The sequence below is a fragment of the Protopterus annectens genome, chromosome 11.part0 (assembly GCF_019279795.1).
Source record: "Protopterus annectens isolate FY-2018-M chromosome 11.part0, PAN1.0, whole genome shotgun sequence".
Lineage (NCBI taxonomy): Eukaryota > Metazoa > Chordata > Ceratodontiformes > Protopteridae > Protopterus > Protopterus annectens.
In genome coordinates, this window is record NC_056745.1 from 1213788056 (window position 1) to 1213806191 (window position 18136).

Below are 18136 nucleotides of genomic sequence, written 5' to 3' on the forward strand. Positions count from 1 at the left end.
GTGTGCAGAATTGGTGGTAAATTCCACTACCTTTACTGACCTGGGTGGCATAGCAAATCTACTGGCTGATAAATCTATCTCTAACTTCGCCTCCACTATCCCCTATGAAATCCCTTCTAGCATATCCCCCAGCTATCAACAGGGAGCAGGTCCTGTATGTGCTCACTAAGGCTAAAAACAGTGCTTCAGTGAGCACTGTTAATATCCAAGGTTGCCTTCTAAATAATATAAAACATGACCTTACAGCATCACTTGAAGCACTCCTCATCTGCAGCCTCAAAACAGGTTATGTGCCAGGTGAATGGAGGGCCACAATAGTCATCCTTTTTCATAAGGGTGGACCATCAGTTGACCTCAGGAACTACAGACCCATCAGTCTGACAAGTCTTTTATGCAAAGCCATGGCATGAATTTTCATGGGAATGATCAACAAGGACAGACACTGAATCCATTCCAGTTTGGCTTCATTAAGGGAAGGTCTTGCGTACTTAACATGTTGAAATCTTTGAGATGGTCACCATGGTAATTAATGAGGAGAAACTAGTGCATACCACTTAGCTTGACCTGGCCAAGACGTTAGATACAATACCTCACTCAGGTATTGTCAAACTCTCAGAAGTAATCATGAATCATAAGTTAACTCACTGGATTGTGAGCTGGGTCACAGGTAGGACCCAAGAAGTCAGGATCAGTGTCACCACCCAGGATCAGTGTCACCACCTCCATCAAGAGACCAATGACCAGTAGAGTGCCCCAAGGCTCCTTGTTGGTCCTGCTCCTGTTTTAATATCTCCTTTTCTATGTGTGTGTGTGTGTGTGTGTGTGTGTGAGTGTGTTTATGTGTGTGTATATATATATATATATATATATATATATATATATATATATATATATATATATATATATATATATACAGATAGATAGACACACACACACACACTATTGCAATAGATTGGGTTAATACTGAAACTGTTTATAAATTTTGTGGGCAAAAAATACTTGATTAAAAAAGAAGCAAGTTGGATTCCTATATAAGGCATTATGTATGGCCCAGGACTCATTGAATTTATATAATATGTTTCCAGATGGCTTTAGTATTTGTTATATTTTTATTCATTTATTCACTTATTTTGGGGAAAAGTTGATTTAGTTCTTTATTAAATTGTTAGCACGATTAGTTACTAATTTAAAAAAACAGCAATATTGCAGTATTTACATTGATAGTATGTATTACAGTTAGACATGTCTTTTGCCTGTTTTTTTTTTTTTAATAGACAACCATATTTTTAAATATTTAATCAATCTGAGTCACCATGGTGTGTGAATTTGCTATTTAAATTTATGTTTTTTGGTGTTTTACTTGTATCATGCACTGAAGATGCTGCATTAGTGGAGACACTGCAGTTTGTTGATGATTTCTATCTTCTGAACATTTTAACTTTTGTGAATAAAGAGTTTTTTATTTTCCATGTTAGTGCTGGACTTAATTGTTTTGGTTTATATATATATATATATATATATATATATATATATATATATATATATATATATATATGTGTGTGTGTGTGTGTGTGTGTGTGTGTGTCTTTATGTGGTGTATGTGAATATGTATAGCTAGACAGATACAGATATACATGTGTGTGTGTGTGCATGTATATATATATATATATATATATATATATATATATCTATGAGAAAAATAATGCCCTTCCGTGTGGAACTACCAAAATTCAAAATTGAAAAATACTGTCAGAAAACTTCTGCTGAAGGAGGCACAATGACAAAGTTGTGTGTCTTTAGAAATCTAGTCCATCAACAAGCATAATAGGCGTGGTCATGTAAGTAGTCCAAAGGAAACAGCAGCAGCATAAAATATCATTCAACAGCTAATCCAACTACAAACAAAGTTGGCGCGGTCATGAAATTAGTCCAAAGTTCATAAACACAAGATTCATGAAATGTAAAACCAAAGGAGGTCAAAACCAGTAGAAAAGCAAATATATCAGTTTGTGGAGTTTATTGAATTAGTAAGCGCTTTCGCAGATCTACCATCCACTTCATCAGACTAAAACCAAATGAGTTTATTGGCTCATGCCATACTAGGAACGTTGTTTATGTGGCTCACTGTCTCTCATGTCATTGTTTCTATGTTGGCAAGACAAACAGATCATTGAGAGAACGTATTAGAGATCATTGTTACTGTTACAACAGGAAAGAAGACTATAGTGCATTAGCCAAACACACACTAACTAAAGGGATAGACCATACGTTTCTCTTTCAGGTTCTACATACTCAACAAGAATCTGAAAGACTGGGTGATGCAGTGAATCTCACAGAACAAGCAGAAGTCAAATGGATACTTAGACTTTCTGCTCATAAAGGCATGGGTCTCAATGACACAGTGTCCCTGAAACCACATCTAAAAGGGCATAAAATTAAATGACTATGACATCTATGAAAGAAACAACAAAAAATTCCTTTTCATGTACTATGCACAGTTTTGACTGTGATTTCCATTCCTGACTTTTTATCTTTAGTGACTGCATTCATAGCTATACCAGCGTAGTCTTCTATTCACTCATTAGTTGGGACGTCTTTGTTTGTCTTTGGTAAAATAAAACACACAGTTACTTTGAACATATTATATATAATTACACTCCTCATTTACACAATGACTTTCTTGATGCACTTATACAGTCGCACATCTCCAGCCTATAAGGTTTGAAAGTATTTTGTGTATTCACTTTTACATACTGCCCTATTTGGAGCTTTTACATGGTTGAACATTTGTCTGCTCCTATACATAAGGCTTGAAAATACTTTTTGGTGTATACTTGTATATTTTAAGTCTTAAATTTGCTATTATATGTTGTTTTAATAGTGTTCTTAGTATACTTGTATATTTTAAGTCATAAATTTGCTATTATGTGTTGTTTTAATAGTGTTCTTAGTACTTTTAGTTATATTAATGTAGGCACATTGATTTTATCTGTGTGTATAACTTTAAATTTTATATGACAATGAGTTTGACTTAATCAGCTGACTGCCAGATCGATCACATGACTCTCAGAAGTTATATAAGCTGTTTTTAAACTCATTTGGTTTTAGTCTGATGAAGTGGATGGTAGATCTGCAAAAGCGCTTACTAATTCAATAAACTCCACAAACTGATATATTTGCTTTTCTACTGGTTTTGACCTCCTTTGGTTTTACATTTCATGAATTTTGTGTTTATGAACTTTGGACTAATTTCATGACCACGCCAACTTTGTTTGTAGTTGGATTAGCTGTTGAATGATATTTTATGCTGCTGCTGTTTCCTTTGGACTACTTACATGACCACGCCTATTATGCTTGTTGATGGACTAGATTTCTAAAGACACACAACTTTGTCGTTGTGCCTCCTTCAGCAGAAGTTTTCTGTGAGTATTTTTCAATTTTGAATTTTGGTAGTTCCACGCGGAAGGGCATTATTTTTCTCATTTTTGACTTTTTGGGCACTTCTGTTTCTGTTATTTATATATATATATATATATATATATATATATATATATATAAAGAGAGAGACAGACACACACACACACACACACACACACACACACACACACACAGATATACATATATATATATATATATATATATATAGAGAGAGAGAGGTGTGTGTGTGTGTGTTTGTACACACAGTACACATATACATGGATTTATATATAAATATATATCTATATATCTATCTATATATATATATATATATATATATATATATATATATATAAACAGAAAGACAAAACCAAGGAGATCACCAGACTGACTATCATACAACTCTTCTTTAATAAAAATAAAAACTTAAAATGGCAGAATAAGCGCTTTTGGGTTTAACCCTTCTTCAGATCTGCCATTAGAAGGTAAAATTAAATGTTTATAGTTGAAGCTAACAAATCAAAGTTGCTCCTTTCAAACACCACTTTTTAGTTATCCAATCAGTTTCTTCCAAACAAATCTACACTTCTTCAGTGTGGATAGGGTCACTCTCAAATGTCTAGTAAGATTGTGATTCTTTTAAACAGCTAATCGCATAATGTTATAGCTGACTTAACAAATCAAATAGCTTCTATCACACAGTGCCTATTACTTGACCAATCAGTGTCTTCTGGATGAATCTACACCTCTTCAATGTGGATAGGTCCACACAAAAGGCAAATATCCAGTGGAATTCTAGTTCTGTTATCCAGGATTTACTTTCATTGGACTTAAGGTCATAAGTGGAAATAGTAAAAGTAAGGAAGATATAATTAGTAATAATAATAATAATAATAATAATAATAATAATAATAATAATAATAGCCCAAAGCTTTTTTAAATTTTCACAATATATGCTCAGTTTTTCTTCTTCCAAATTATCTTTAATCCTGAGTGGGTTATGAAGATCTAAGGGGTGTATATATATTCATAAAGGGGATCAAATAACTGCATTAAGGCATTGCCTATTTTACATCCGATCTTAACTTTCTTTGCAATTTATGCCCCTTAAGGGCAGGTTTGAGAGGTAAATTGGCATTTAGACCAGGTATCTAGTATGCCTGTAGTTCCGTTATCCATCTCATGTCATGCTGCTCAATTCGTACTGTAAAGTCACCACCTCAAGCATTTTCTTTTACTACTCACAAGACCATAAACAAAAAAGAGTGTCCTGAATTTTCAGAAATAGGTTTACATAATGCACTCTTCGTATCACCTAGCCAAATGTCACTAATATGTTTGGAGATACGTTCCTTAAACTGTCTTTCAGTTTTACCCAAGTAAAAACATTGACAAGAGACACATGTCGCTCTATATATCATGTGCTGTGACTTACAGTCCGCATACCCATGACATGTGTAGCGTCTCCCAGAGACTGGATGTATAAATTAATTTTCCATTGAAATATATCTACAGTTCAAACTGGACCTGCGTGGAAACGTGCCAACCCTCTCTGAATAAACCTTGTCCATGACATTATTTGTATAGCAGAACAACTGCCTGAGATTCTTATTTCTCTTGAAACTCAATGAAGATTCATTGTCAACAATACCTTTGATGGTCGGTCAAGTAGCAATATCTTCCAATTATTGCTAATAATATTGCAAATATGCTTAACATCACTGGTACAAGTGAGAGTAAGTCTGTTTCTCTAAGTGCAGGGCATATTCAGCTTAGTAGCTTCAGTTTCCTCTGTATTATTTGATGAGGCCAAGCTATTTCTGTTATGTCTAAAGTATGGTCTTGCTTTAGTTTCCTTACCACATTTATATTGGCCATTTCTTTCTCTATTTCCTGTCATTTGTAACCTCTATCTTGAAAGTCCAGGCCTAAATTGCCCATCAACCTTAAAAACGTCTTGATCAGGAGCATCTATGGATCTGATTCTTCATAACATTGGAAAAAACAAACTGTGGATGCATGCTCTGTGCAAAGATTGTTTTACAGTCTTTCCTGAAAAACCTATCACAGCTGTATCACCGTTTGCTACCCTCAAGCCTTTTGATAATACAAAATAATCAATTTCAGATCCAAGCGCCCCCTTCTGTAATTCCAGTGACTTTTGTTCCACATAGCTAATTTACCACATTTTTCTCACTTCCTGTATTTTTTATTCTTTTTCCTTTCGTTATACATTTCCCCTTAAATCACAATTAAAGTTCCCTGCAATTATAATTTTTACATTAACTACCAGATAGTCTAATATTTGAAACAGATTCTATATTTTCCTTGCTAATTATATATGCATATAATGCTATAATTCTATGAACAGTTTTTTCCACTTCACATGTACACAGTTGACTTTCCCATTCTTAACCACTGTTGCAGCTATTATTTTCACTCTTTTTGTACACAATACAGCCATTACAGAACAATATTCACATCCTAAGTTACATATTATATTTCCACGACACACGTTTTCTGTTCTCAGTCTTTCTTCATTTGTCAGGAATGACCTCTGGCAAAATAACATCCACATCTCATTTAGCACACCATTCCAGTATCCCTGTCCTTCTTACATTGTTAATAACACTGTTAACATCTACTGAAAGTACTCTAACATTGTTGCTTTTCCTTCTCTTTAAGTTTAGGGGAAATATTTTAAATTTTTTGTTTTCTTATTTTTACTCTTTTTCCCGGTTGAATATTTTTCCTGAGTTCATATAATCCTTTTTTTTCCCCCCAACATCTTTATTAAATTTCCACGTGACAAAGGCATTCTTACATTTATATAAATGAAAAACATAGAAAATTAAATCACTTTAGTTGTAAACAGTTTACATCACAGACACCATTGAAACAATTGTAGTTGTAAACATTACTAATCACTTATAAACATTCTGTTCATTGGCAGTTAAGCATTATATAGCTCATTCAAATCCTGCCGTGTAAACCTCATTCCTGCTCTGCATATACTTTTCCCACAATTTCTGTTTTTTTTCTATATAGTTTGCTCCTTCCTTTTTCTAAAGATGCCAGAGTTCATGTAATCCTTGATCCTCATAATCAGATTTTTCACTGGGTAGAACTTCAGAAAATGTATTAGTATCAATCCCTTATTCTGACCTGCATGCACTCTAGCCTCATACTTCTTCTCCATATATTTTTCTTCTTCTACAGTTTCTTCTTCACATAGTTCACCTTCTCCCCCAGCTTGTTGCTGTCCTTCCTCATGCGTGTTTTCTTCCCTTTCCCCTTCTTTTTCATTCCTTACTGTTTCCTCTCAACAATCCAACCAGAAATGTTCCTTTTTTTTTATTTTTTTTTTTTTATACACATCCTGCATTCAGCCACATACCTTCTTACTGTATGTCCTTTCTCCCCACACTGGTTACATTGTACCTTGTCATAATCATTAAATAAGAAAAGTCTCCACAAAAGAAACTTTATTTAGGCTGGCCAGCATATCTTTATGTCCCTCTATGACCATACACAAAAATAACACTTGTTAAGTGTTTTGTTATATTTTTTCACATTTCAAAACAGCTTCCAACCTCCATCCTTCATTTCTTAAAATTCTGCATCTCTATCACAGTATTGTCAACAGTTTCACATAAATCCTGCATTCATTTTTTTTTAACATTGTCATCATCCTTTTCATCAGTTCTAAACTGCAAAGTAACTTTTTTAACATGTAAGTTGCTACCAGAAAGCAGATTTTGCAACAGATAAATGTTCTTTTTTTTTACACACAGACATTTCATCATCAGTCCCTCAATTTCAAATAACTCACAAAAAAGTCTGTTCCAATACGTATAAAAGAGCAAATTCTTGAGCTTCAAAGCCTAGAACAGTTACTGAATTCTCTCATACACAGTTTCATTTTTTCATACTCTCACAGTTGGTCTTCTCTTCTTTTTTTGAAAACAGTTGTACTTGCAGTTTGTTGCTGCTTTTCTTTTTTGCCTGCTGTCTATGCCGCATATATTTTAGTTACTGCTGTTTCATGGGGTGAGATGCCATATCCTCAACACTTTGGAAAAAGTAATCTGGCATCTCACCCCATGCAATAGCAGAACTGTCACGAGGATCATCCTGCCCAATTATTTTTAATAGAACGTCATCTGCAAGCCCTGTTGATTCCAGTTCTGTTTCTGCACCACTTCAGACTTGCTTAATTCCTTCTCAAATACTTAAAATACCCTCACTGTCAAATCACATCCAATGATAATGTACCAAATAGAGCCCTAAGCAAACCAGAACTTAAACTAACTTTTGCTAATAAGTCTAATAATTATTACACTGACTATCTGTCACCCTCTCTAAGGCATGATACAAACTTCCAAACCACATCAGGCTTTTAAATAGCTTACAGCAATTCAAATCTGCCCTGAAATATCCCTGGGTAACTAATAAACTATGCAACTGTACCACACCTACATTTTGAAGTATGCAGTCCTAATTCTGTCCACTGTAGTTACTATACAAGTGGATTAATTTAGTATTTTTATTCATGCACAATATCTTGAAAACATGTATTTCCTTAATCTGATATGCTTTCTAAATAATATTTGTTGACCGTTTGATTATGTTGAAATGCTTTGTAAATGTTTGTTGACTGTTTTCTTTTGAATTGTCAAAAATGTATTTCTATCTTTGTTTTGAAGCTTTTCTCCCCAGGCATTCACTGAAAATGGGCATTTAAGTTCCCAGGTGGACTTTTTCTGGAAACAAAACCAAATAAATAAATAAATAAATTCTCAACTGAGACAGCTAAATGCTACTTATTTGTATATTCCACCACACAGGAATCTTTGTTGACATTCTGAAGCCCATTATCGAGCAAATTGTTCTCCATATTCTCATTTCTATGTACAAACTCTTCACAGATTTTCTGTCCTCCTCCATGCTGCATTTTCCCTTTGGACTCATCCTTGCTGCTGTAGAAGCCCTCCAGTGCCATGGGCCAGCTCCAAACAGTAGGGGTCCTTTATTTATTTACAATATCTACCTTATTTATATGGGTGATTTTTTTACCATCTTATTGTTGTGTCTTTCGGCTTTTCCCGATTAGGTGTCGCCACAGCAGAACTCCTGTCTGCTAATGATTGGTAATTGATTTTTACATGCCGAGTTACCAGGCCTGTTGCACAACCTTCAATGAAGGTACACCCATTCACGCATGTCTCCACGCAGAAGACGCTCTAGCTGAGAATCGAACCGGACAGCATCTTACTGTGAGGTGACAACGCTACCATCTTATTACTAAACAATAAAAAGAAAAAAATATTTTTAATTATGAGATTCCCATTCAGTTTTCTATAACCAAGACATTAGTTACTTTAACATCATTACTAAATCCCATTTTTTTCATTGAAAAAAATGTCCTTAACTCTTGATTCCAAATTAACCGTGTTATGCAAAACATTATTTATCAATTTTTTTACATACTCTTCTTTTATAATAACCATACTCGATCATATCCATGCCAAGTGGTGCAGTGGTAACGTTGTCGCCTCACAGCAAGAGGTTCTCCAGTTTGATTCTCAGCTGGGGTTCCTTCTGTGCAGAGTCTGCATATCCTCCCTGCATTCATATGGGTTTTCTCCTGGTGGTGCAGTTTCATTTCATGTTGTAAAGACATGCATCTGGAGCATTTCTTCCTGAGCCTCCCCTGAAAATTGGCTTTGTTCCAAGTCAGACTTTCCCAGTAAACAAATGTTAAAATAAATAAATAATTCCCTTACAGTTTAAATTCCTTCTAAATATTTCATATCAACTAGCTCTTCCATAAAGTTTTGTTTCATCTACATCCAAGAAAAACACGCTCACTAGTCTTAAATTCTTTACAATACAGACATATTCTGACTTTTTTCATCTTATATGGCATATTTGCCTTCACAGGAAGCTTTTGTATAATAGTCTCCATAAAAAAATCTTGACATTTGATTTCTAGCTTGTATTGCTGAAATTTTAACTCTGGATAATTCTCTCCATACAGTTTTCTTCTATCATCTTCTGTTTCATCAAGTTTTATTTTCCATGAGGAAAGTTTCTCTTGGTAATTATTTATTTCATAATTGGTCCATAACCTATTTATTTTATTATTACAAATATATAACTGTTCTTCTTTATAGGTTCATAGGTTCGTACTAGGCTATCTGCCCTAGGGCATTTATAAGCCTAGCCAGAGTGTGTGTGACTTTCACCACCCCTTAGAATGAGAATACTACGCCCTTTTAGGGTTTAGTTTACTGTGCCTCTGTCTAGTAGTGACACAGAGATGACCCCCAGGGTAAACCTACGATCTCCCATCCATTCGTTGAGATTTCTCTTGAATACACTCAGTGAGGGGCTCTGCCTAACATGGACTGGGATTCTGTTCCAGAGTGTAGGGAGCCTTTGGGTTATGAATCTGTCCCTCCAGCACATCCTATTTATTTCTGTGTCGAGGTTTAAGTCTCTTGTTCTCGTGGCTCTGATGGATTTGGATTTTCTGAGGTGGAGCATGTCCATTAATTCCGGATTGGACATGGCCTTGTACGTCAGGCACAGATCACCTCTGAGTAGGCGGTATGCGACTGAATAGAGCTAGAGTTTTTTCAGTCGGGCAGCATATGACATATGTTTAAGACCCTTTATCCTCTTGGTGAGGAACTTTTGGGGTCTTTCCAACTGCTGCAGGTGTCGGGTGAGATACATCCCAAATGGGGCATTGTACTCAATCATTGGCCTGATAAGAGAAGAGTACAGAGGCACAATGATCTCTCTTGATCTAGATGTGAAACCCTTCATGATAAGGTGGGCAATATAGAAGGTCTTCCTAACCACTTTGGCAATGTGAGTGTCAAATGAGAGGTTACTGTCAACCTGGGTCCCTAGGTCCCTGATTACCTCTTCCAGATTAATGGATTACCACCTATGTGGTAATTTGTCGGTACCTTGTTTTTCCCAAAGGGTATGACTATACATTTTTTGGCGTTCAGCTTAAGGCCATGGCTCTGGCACCAATTATCCGTTTCTATGAGGCCTCTCTGAAGGATGTTTGTGTCCACTGGAGTATCAATTATGGCGCCCAGTTTGCAGTCATCTGCAAACTTTGTCAGCCACAATCCTCCTATGTTTGCCTGTACCTCGGCCTGTACCTATACTTAAATGTTAATGGTTGTACTAGCAATGAGTCATCATTACTCTTATGCATATACTGATAATGAATTTGTCCAGCCAATTGTGCAAAAAGTGTTTAAATTTAACACTTTCGCTACCTGTGCAACTGTAAATGTGGTATATTTAGCTAACTGTAAGTCATGCCCTTGTTTCTATATAGGTAAGACAAATCAAAAGTTAAAAGAGAGAATTGGATCTCACCTCTCTGAAATTCGAAGAAATATTGAGACCAATGCTCTTAGCAAGCATATAATTGATTTTGGGCCAGAGCATACATTTACATTTAAGCTACTACAAAAAATTCATAAGTTAAAAAGAGGGGGAGGTATTGTCAATAAAACTGAAGTGGATTAATTATTTTAGAGCTGAAAGATTTCCTGGTTTAAATAATATAAATTGCGTCAAACCTGTTCTAAAAGAGAAACATAGTTATGTTTAGTTTTATATATATTTTGCAAGTGTTTTTGTTGTTAACTTTAGGGCTGCTGCATTATTTAAATATAATCATGTGTTTAATTGTATACTTTATTGTATAGTCATGTGAGAGGATAGATTGTACTGATTGGATGGCATTTTATGTATAAATTGTTGTGTCTTAACCTGATTGTAGCTACACTGACAAAGGACTATTTGGTTCGAAAGCTTTGCTGTTTTATTAAAGGTGTTCCTGCGGTTTGGATTCTTGTTTTTTTCTTGTAGAATAGAGTCCATTATTGAATTATCCAACACTTTAGTTGTTTCACCTGCCATAATTATAGCTTGATTATTTCTATGTAATACATCATCTAGTAATTCCTGAATAGCAAAAAGCAACTCCTGCACACTTTACTCCTTTTGTACCATGTATGTTTGTATTTATTTTGCTTTCCATTTTTCTCTGTAAAATCTTCATTAATATTTTATAGCTGTATCGTTCAAAACTATTGGTCTCCAATTCTGAATTTCTTCGTTACAACCTTTTTTCCATATAAATTTTATTACTCCACTGCATATCTCTTTATATCAAAATCCCTTATTTAACCATTCATTTAACACCACTAAAACTATCCTTTTTGTGACCTAGTCATATTTTTATACATTATGCATTCTATTCCATCAGTACCAGCTGCTGACTCCAAATTAACTATATTTAATGCATTTTCTAACTCCTCCATTACAATATTTTTCTCCATTTCCTTACTATCTTGTTGTAAAAAAGAAACTACTTTCCATTCAGTATGAATTTGTATACTTTGTCCTCTAAATAATTATTCTATATAATTTTCTACTATTTTCATAATTTTATCCTGTGTATTATACATTATACCATTTGTAGCCTTCATTTGCCTCATTATACTATTATTTTCCATAATATTCTTACTCAGAAAAGGCTCAATTTCTTCTTTTTTCCCATTCAAAAAATACATCTGCTTTTATAATAAATGTTTTGTTTTAGTTTTATTCAAATTATAAACGTCCTGTTCTTTACCAAAAAATGATTCAACATTTCTTTGCAGACTATCAGACATTTTACTACTTAATACTTTATGCTTGATTTTTTTCTTCCCTTATTTTTTCTTGTTCATATTGCATATAACATTTTTATTCTTTTGTTTAAAACACAACCACCTCTATGTGATCTCACCACAGTTCTCTTCCCATTTAACTTAATTTAGTCTTTTAATCCCTTTGTCTATTTTTAAATTCTTGTCATTCCCTTTAACTGAATCTGAATAGCTCTGCGTTCAGAAAAACCTGTTATCAAAACATCTTTTTAATGCAAGTAATCCGGCAGAAAATAGAAAATAATCTATTTCAGTTCTATGTTCTCCTCTACTGTAAGTCCATGTGCTTTTATCCCTAATTCTCAGATGCTCACATTATATCATTTCTAATGCTTTTTTAGTGTCATAATCTTTTTTCCTCTGATGTCTTAAATTAGAGTTGAAATCACTTACCACAGTTATTTCCATATTTATAGCAACATATTGAATTAATTTTTAAACATATCTTCTAGCTCTCGTGTTGTCACATAAGCATAAATTGTAACAATTTTCAAAACCTTATCATTCCGTCTTATATGAGCAATGGTAATTCTACCCAGTACAACCAAAATAGTATCTAAAACTTTTACTGTATCCTTGTACAAAATAACTGTCCCTGAACAAGTCTCTTTCCCTAAATTCCAAATCACATTATTTTCCCACCATATTTTGGCTTGATATATTTCTTCTTTAGTTAATAATCTAGAATCATCCAGAATATCACTATCCCATCGTTTACACCACTCAATAATACTTATCCTTCTTACTAAACTTTTTAAACTGTTAACGTTTATTGCCAAAATTTTACAAGTAGCGATATCTTATTTGTTTATGTTACAACTTTCTTTTCTTTTTTCTTTACTGTGACCTTCTATCATTTTTCTTTTCTTTCCCATACTTTTTTACCAATATAACTTCTTTTTGTTTAACTACATTCCATTTTATGTCTTCCATATCACTAAAATCTGAGGCTTCTTCTTCTAGCACTGCCTTTTTTATTATCAACTTCTTGCTTCTCTTGCTCACTTTCTGAACATCTGTCTATTTGTCTATCTATAACTTCTGATTGTACTTCTAAATATTTAGTGACTTGCCTCTGATCAGTCTGTGTACCCATATTTTCTGACTATCTGTTCACATTCCTTACCTAAATGCACTGTCTTTTTACCTTTACAACTTTTTAAATTGCACGTCTTCATCTCATGCCCTGTTTCGCCACACATATATAACATTTTCTCTTTTCACAGTTGTTAATTAGCTGATCAGATTTACTACAAAGAAAACAAGTTTTTGTTTGACCTAAATATCTCACCATACCTTTATCCCCCTCCACATTTATAATACTAGGAATGTGCACAATTTTTTTCATTTCCTACATTCAGTATCATAAGACAGTCCCACACTCCAGTCCATAAACCTCTTTTATCATATACTTTTGACATTTCTAATACATCTTGGCATATTTTTAATGAATGTCCTTTTAAAGTCTCCTTCTCTACTTCATTTCTAAATTATATATAACTCTTTTTTTCTTGTTTCTCTGAAAAAAATTCTTTAAGATATATTGAATCCATAGAAAACAGTCTTTCTTTTTTTCATATTTTCCTATAAATTTCTCCATCAGTTGTCCAGATTCAAAAATAATGTCACAGTACGTTTCTTTATTTATATGTATAAAAGCTCTTACCTCATTTGCTTTAATTCCATGAGGTGTAATTATCTCATCCCATATCTTTTATCTGTCCAGTTCAATATCCCTCTTTTTTCTGTTCTTAATTTGAACTTTGTTTTGTTAATCATAGAATCTTTCTTCTATTCTTTTTTTTATGTGCTCTTATCTTTACCATTTCTGCATACAACTTATTCACTGTAGATTCTACTTGCTGACCATCCTCTTGCTGTTTTCTGTTCATAATTTCACCTCAGGAAATATCTTTACCACTTTTTGAATCACTCATATCAGCCAAGTCCATCAGTAAATCATCCTGCAACTCTCCTGACTGGGCACGTGCTTGTGCTGAATCCTCTTCCCGAAGAGGATTTGCTCATAAAAATCCTCTGAATCCGTCACTAGTATAGCTTCCTTTTCTCCTTTCTCTGCAGCATGGAACTCCTGTGAAAGCCCAGCTACCTTTACATCATCACTTATTAAACTTTCCTTTAAAGGCTCGTCCTCCTTTTTCTTGGATATATTTATATTCTTCCTCATCTCCTTTCCTCATCCAAGCTGAGCAATTCACTTGTCTCATGTGAATCTATCTCTTTTTTGTTTTTACACAACTCCATACTTTCTTTTGAGAGAGAAATGAGAAGTGCTATAATGATTCGTGTCCCCATACGAAGTGTAAGTTTTTTATTGACATATACATTACATATTATTTACATATTTACATTATTTACATCTATTTACAAATCTCCATACATTATCAACTTCAGTTTAAGCATCACCCCACTCTTTTATTCACAACCAAAACATTATTTTCTCCAAAATTTTTATCAAAGTCTATTTTTCGTTGTATTTTATTTCATTTAGTCTCTCGTTCCATATGGCTCATGAAACATAAAATGTTATTCTGTCCATTTTCTTCACTTCTTCCTGTTTTTGTGCACCATCATAACCAAATTCTGCTATGCCCATATTTATTTGCTCAACTTTTAACAAACTTTCCACCCTATTATGTTTACATATTTCTTTCCACAAATTATTAACTCTTTCACAATTCAAAAACACATGCTCAGTAGTCTCAAACTTTCCACATTTATTACATATACTATATTGCTTTTCTGTATGGCATATTTGCCTTAACTGGCAGTTTTCTAATAGACAATCTCCATAAAAAAATCATTACATTCTTTAATAATTTTATAATTATCATATCTCATCGTTATGGCTTTTTTCTTATCTATTTCTAAATCTTTCCATGGATTGATGCAATAGAATACTTTCATAATACTTAAGTACCATTTCTTTCTGTTTTCTCACATATATTGTTTTTTATTTTCCATAACAAAATTATGTTTTGATACTCTTTCATTTATTCATTCACAATGCTTTTACTTCTTTTTTAACTTCCATTCCTTCCCGAAATTCTTTGTATTTATAATATAGTATAATTTCTGTCAAGTCTTTTTTTTCTCTTCATAATTCCTTTTAATACCTTATACAAAATTAAAGATGCTGCATGTACTATTGGGTTTATTAAACCCAAACCTCATTGCTCTTCTTTCATATATAGAATCCCTCTCTTGACAGGATTCAGTCTAGAGCCCCATATAAAAGACAATATAATCATTATTATTTATTTATTTATTTAATTTATTTATTTTAAATTTGTTGACTGGGCTAGTCTAACTGGATTTATTTCCATTTTCAGTAGAGGCCCGGGGAGAAAAGCTCCAAATGTTTACAATGTTAAAAATCTTAAAATAAACATTACAAATTTTGAGAGCAAATAGATCACAGTTGTTACATCAATAATGAATATTTGAAAAAGAAATTACAATGCATACAAGTCAACAAGTCGTTTACATTATAGAATTTAGATACAGTAAAGAGAAGTTATTATACAGTAATATAAAAGAGAATTGTAGTACTTCATCAAGGTAAGGTGTAGAATGTAAGTTAAGCTGTGTTTGCTAGTATCAGGCCTGTTTCTAGGAGGTAAGCAGTAAAGTAGGAGTAAGTGTGGTGAAAGAGATATGGGAGAAGAAATTTGAGGATTAGTCAGGGTTATTGCAAGGGCATAACCAATGTGTTAATAGGTGTCTTTTGTGGTTTGTTTAAAGAGAGGTAAGGAAGAAAGTAGCATTAGTTCATTAGGTAATAGGTTCAATTTTTTACCCACTGTATTAGAAAACAGGGAGGCTCCAGCTAGGTTGTTAGATTTACTTATGGTGACTAGAAGTTTGTTAGATGAGCGTAGTGAATTTAGATTTTTGTAGGCGATTATGAGGTTGGAGAGTATTGGAGTGCTGTTAGGTTGGTAAAATATCTTATGGGCAATGGTGAGTTGAGAGAATATTAGGTTGTTTTGTAGTTCAAGCCAGCCTAGGTGCTGCAGATTAAGACAGTGGTGAGTTCGAAAGGGATTGCCTGTGGCAAATCTGGCTATGCTGTTGGAATTAGCTAGTTTGATGAGATTATTTTTCTTTAGGTTTGTGTATATGGGTTAGGCATACAGAAAAGTTGAAATTAGGTGGGTGTGAGCAATCTTAATTCTAGCTGTTGGAGTTAAGAAAGATTTGATTCTATATAAGGAGCCTATTTTTCTGTTGACTGCCTTTATGGTGTGGTTTATGTGGCTATCAAAATTAAGGTTATTGTCAATAGTTATTCCTAACAGTTTTGTGGTAAGGTCAGGGGATATAAGAGTGTTATTATTGAAACAGACTGAGAAATCTAAGGGGGGAGGGACTTATTGGTGGGTGTGAACAGTAGGAGCTTGTTTTTTTAGCATTGAAAAGGAGGCAGCGTGTTGAGAACCATGTCTCTACTGAGTTAAATATGTTTTGGGTTAGGGAATGTAGTTCTGATAAGGAGTTAGATGAGCATATTAGTGTAAAATCGTCTGCATATTGTATGCAGGTGGCTTGTGGAATTGCAACATGGAGGCCATTGATAAATAGTGAGAATAGGAGAGGTCCCAAAATAGAGCCCTAGGGGATGCCAAGTGTGACTGGCAGGAGAGAAGATATGTTATTTTCCCAGAGTACTGCCTGCTGTCTGTTGCTGAGGTAGGACTTGAACCATTGAATAGCTTGAGAGTCAAAGGAAAGGGATTGAAAATATTTATAAGAAGGGTATCGTTTACCATATCAAAAGCTTTTGAGAGGTCAGTAAAGAGTGCAGATGAGAGTTTGTTTCCATTGTGATTTCTATTGATGGCATCAGTGAAGGATAATAGAGCAGTTGTGGCACTATGTGATGGCCTAAAGACATGTTGGCAGTTGGCTATTATGTTGTGTTGTGTCAAGTGGTTTAATAGTTGATGGTGAATACATTTCTCCATAATCTTTGCTAAGGGTGCTAAGAGAGCTATTGGCCAGTAGTTAGTGTACTCATTAGAGTTTCCACCTTTGTGTAAGGGGATAATTTGAGAGATTTTCCATATGTCAGGAATGGTTCCCTCCTTTATGGTTCTATTTATGAGTAGGGATATTGGAAAGGCAATTGCTCTGGCTGCTTTCTTCAGATATTCAGATAGAAGCTGGTCAGCAGAAGGAGTACAAGGCTTAAGTTTTTGGATTAAGTTATAGATAAAGGTGTTAGATATGGGTTGCAAATGGAATGTAGGAAGATTTGAGTTGTCTGGGGTTAGTTGACTAGCTAGCGATTGTATGGTCTCTGTGAAAAAAGCATTAAAGGCATTGGCAGTTTGTTGGGGGGTATTTAAATTGGTCCCTACTGATGTAGGAGTATGGGAGTGGCCTGGGAGAAGGAGTTTGTTAATGCTTGACCAGAACTTCTGAGGATTATTATGGTGAGTGTCCTGTAGTTTACAGTAATAGTTCTTTTTGTCTGTAAGTATTGCCTTTTTTGTACTATTTCTTAACTGCCTAAAGGTTTGTTGCTCAGAAATATCTTTAGTGGCTCGCCACTTAGCCCAAGACTTGTTCCTGAGCAGGATTTTTTGTTTGGTTTCTTTAGTTAGCCAAGGGGCTGGTTTGGACTTCATTCTGATAGATTGTTTGGGTGCATGCCTATCTAAGATAGCTAAGAATTTAGAGTTAAAATATTTAATGGCTTCTTCAAGTGGGAGAGTTTTTAGGGGGTTCCAGTCACAGGCTTTAAGTTCACTTTGGAACAATGCTGGGTTAAAGTGTTTGTGCGCAAAATCATACAGGTGTGTGGGGGGGGGTAGAGATATCATTTTTCTGCCTAGTAATATAGGTCAAAGTATGATCACTAATGTCGTCAGGGAGAGTTCCTACCTTATAAGCTTGTTGCTGTCTATTTATGAGTATCCAGTCTAATGTGTTTTCTTTTTTGT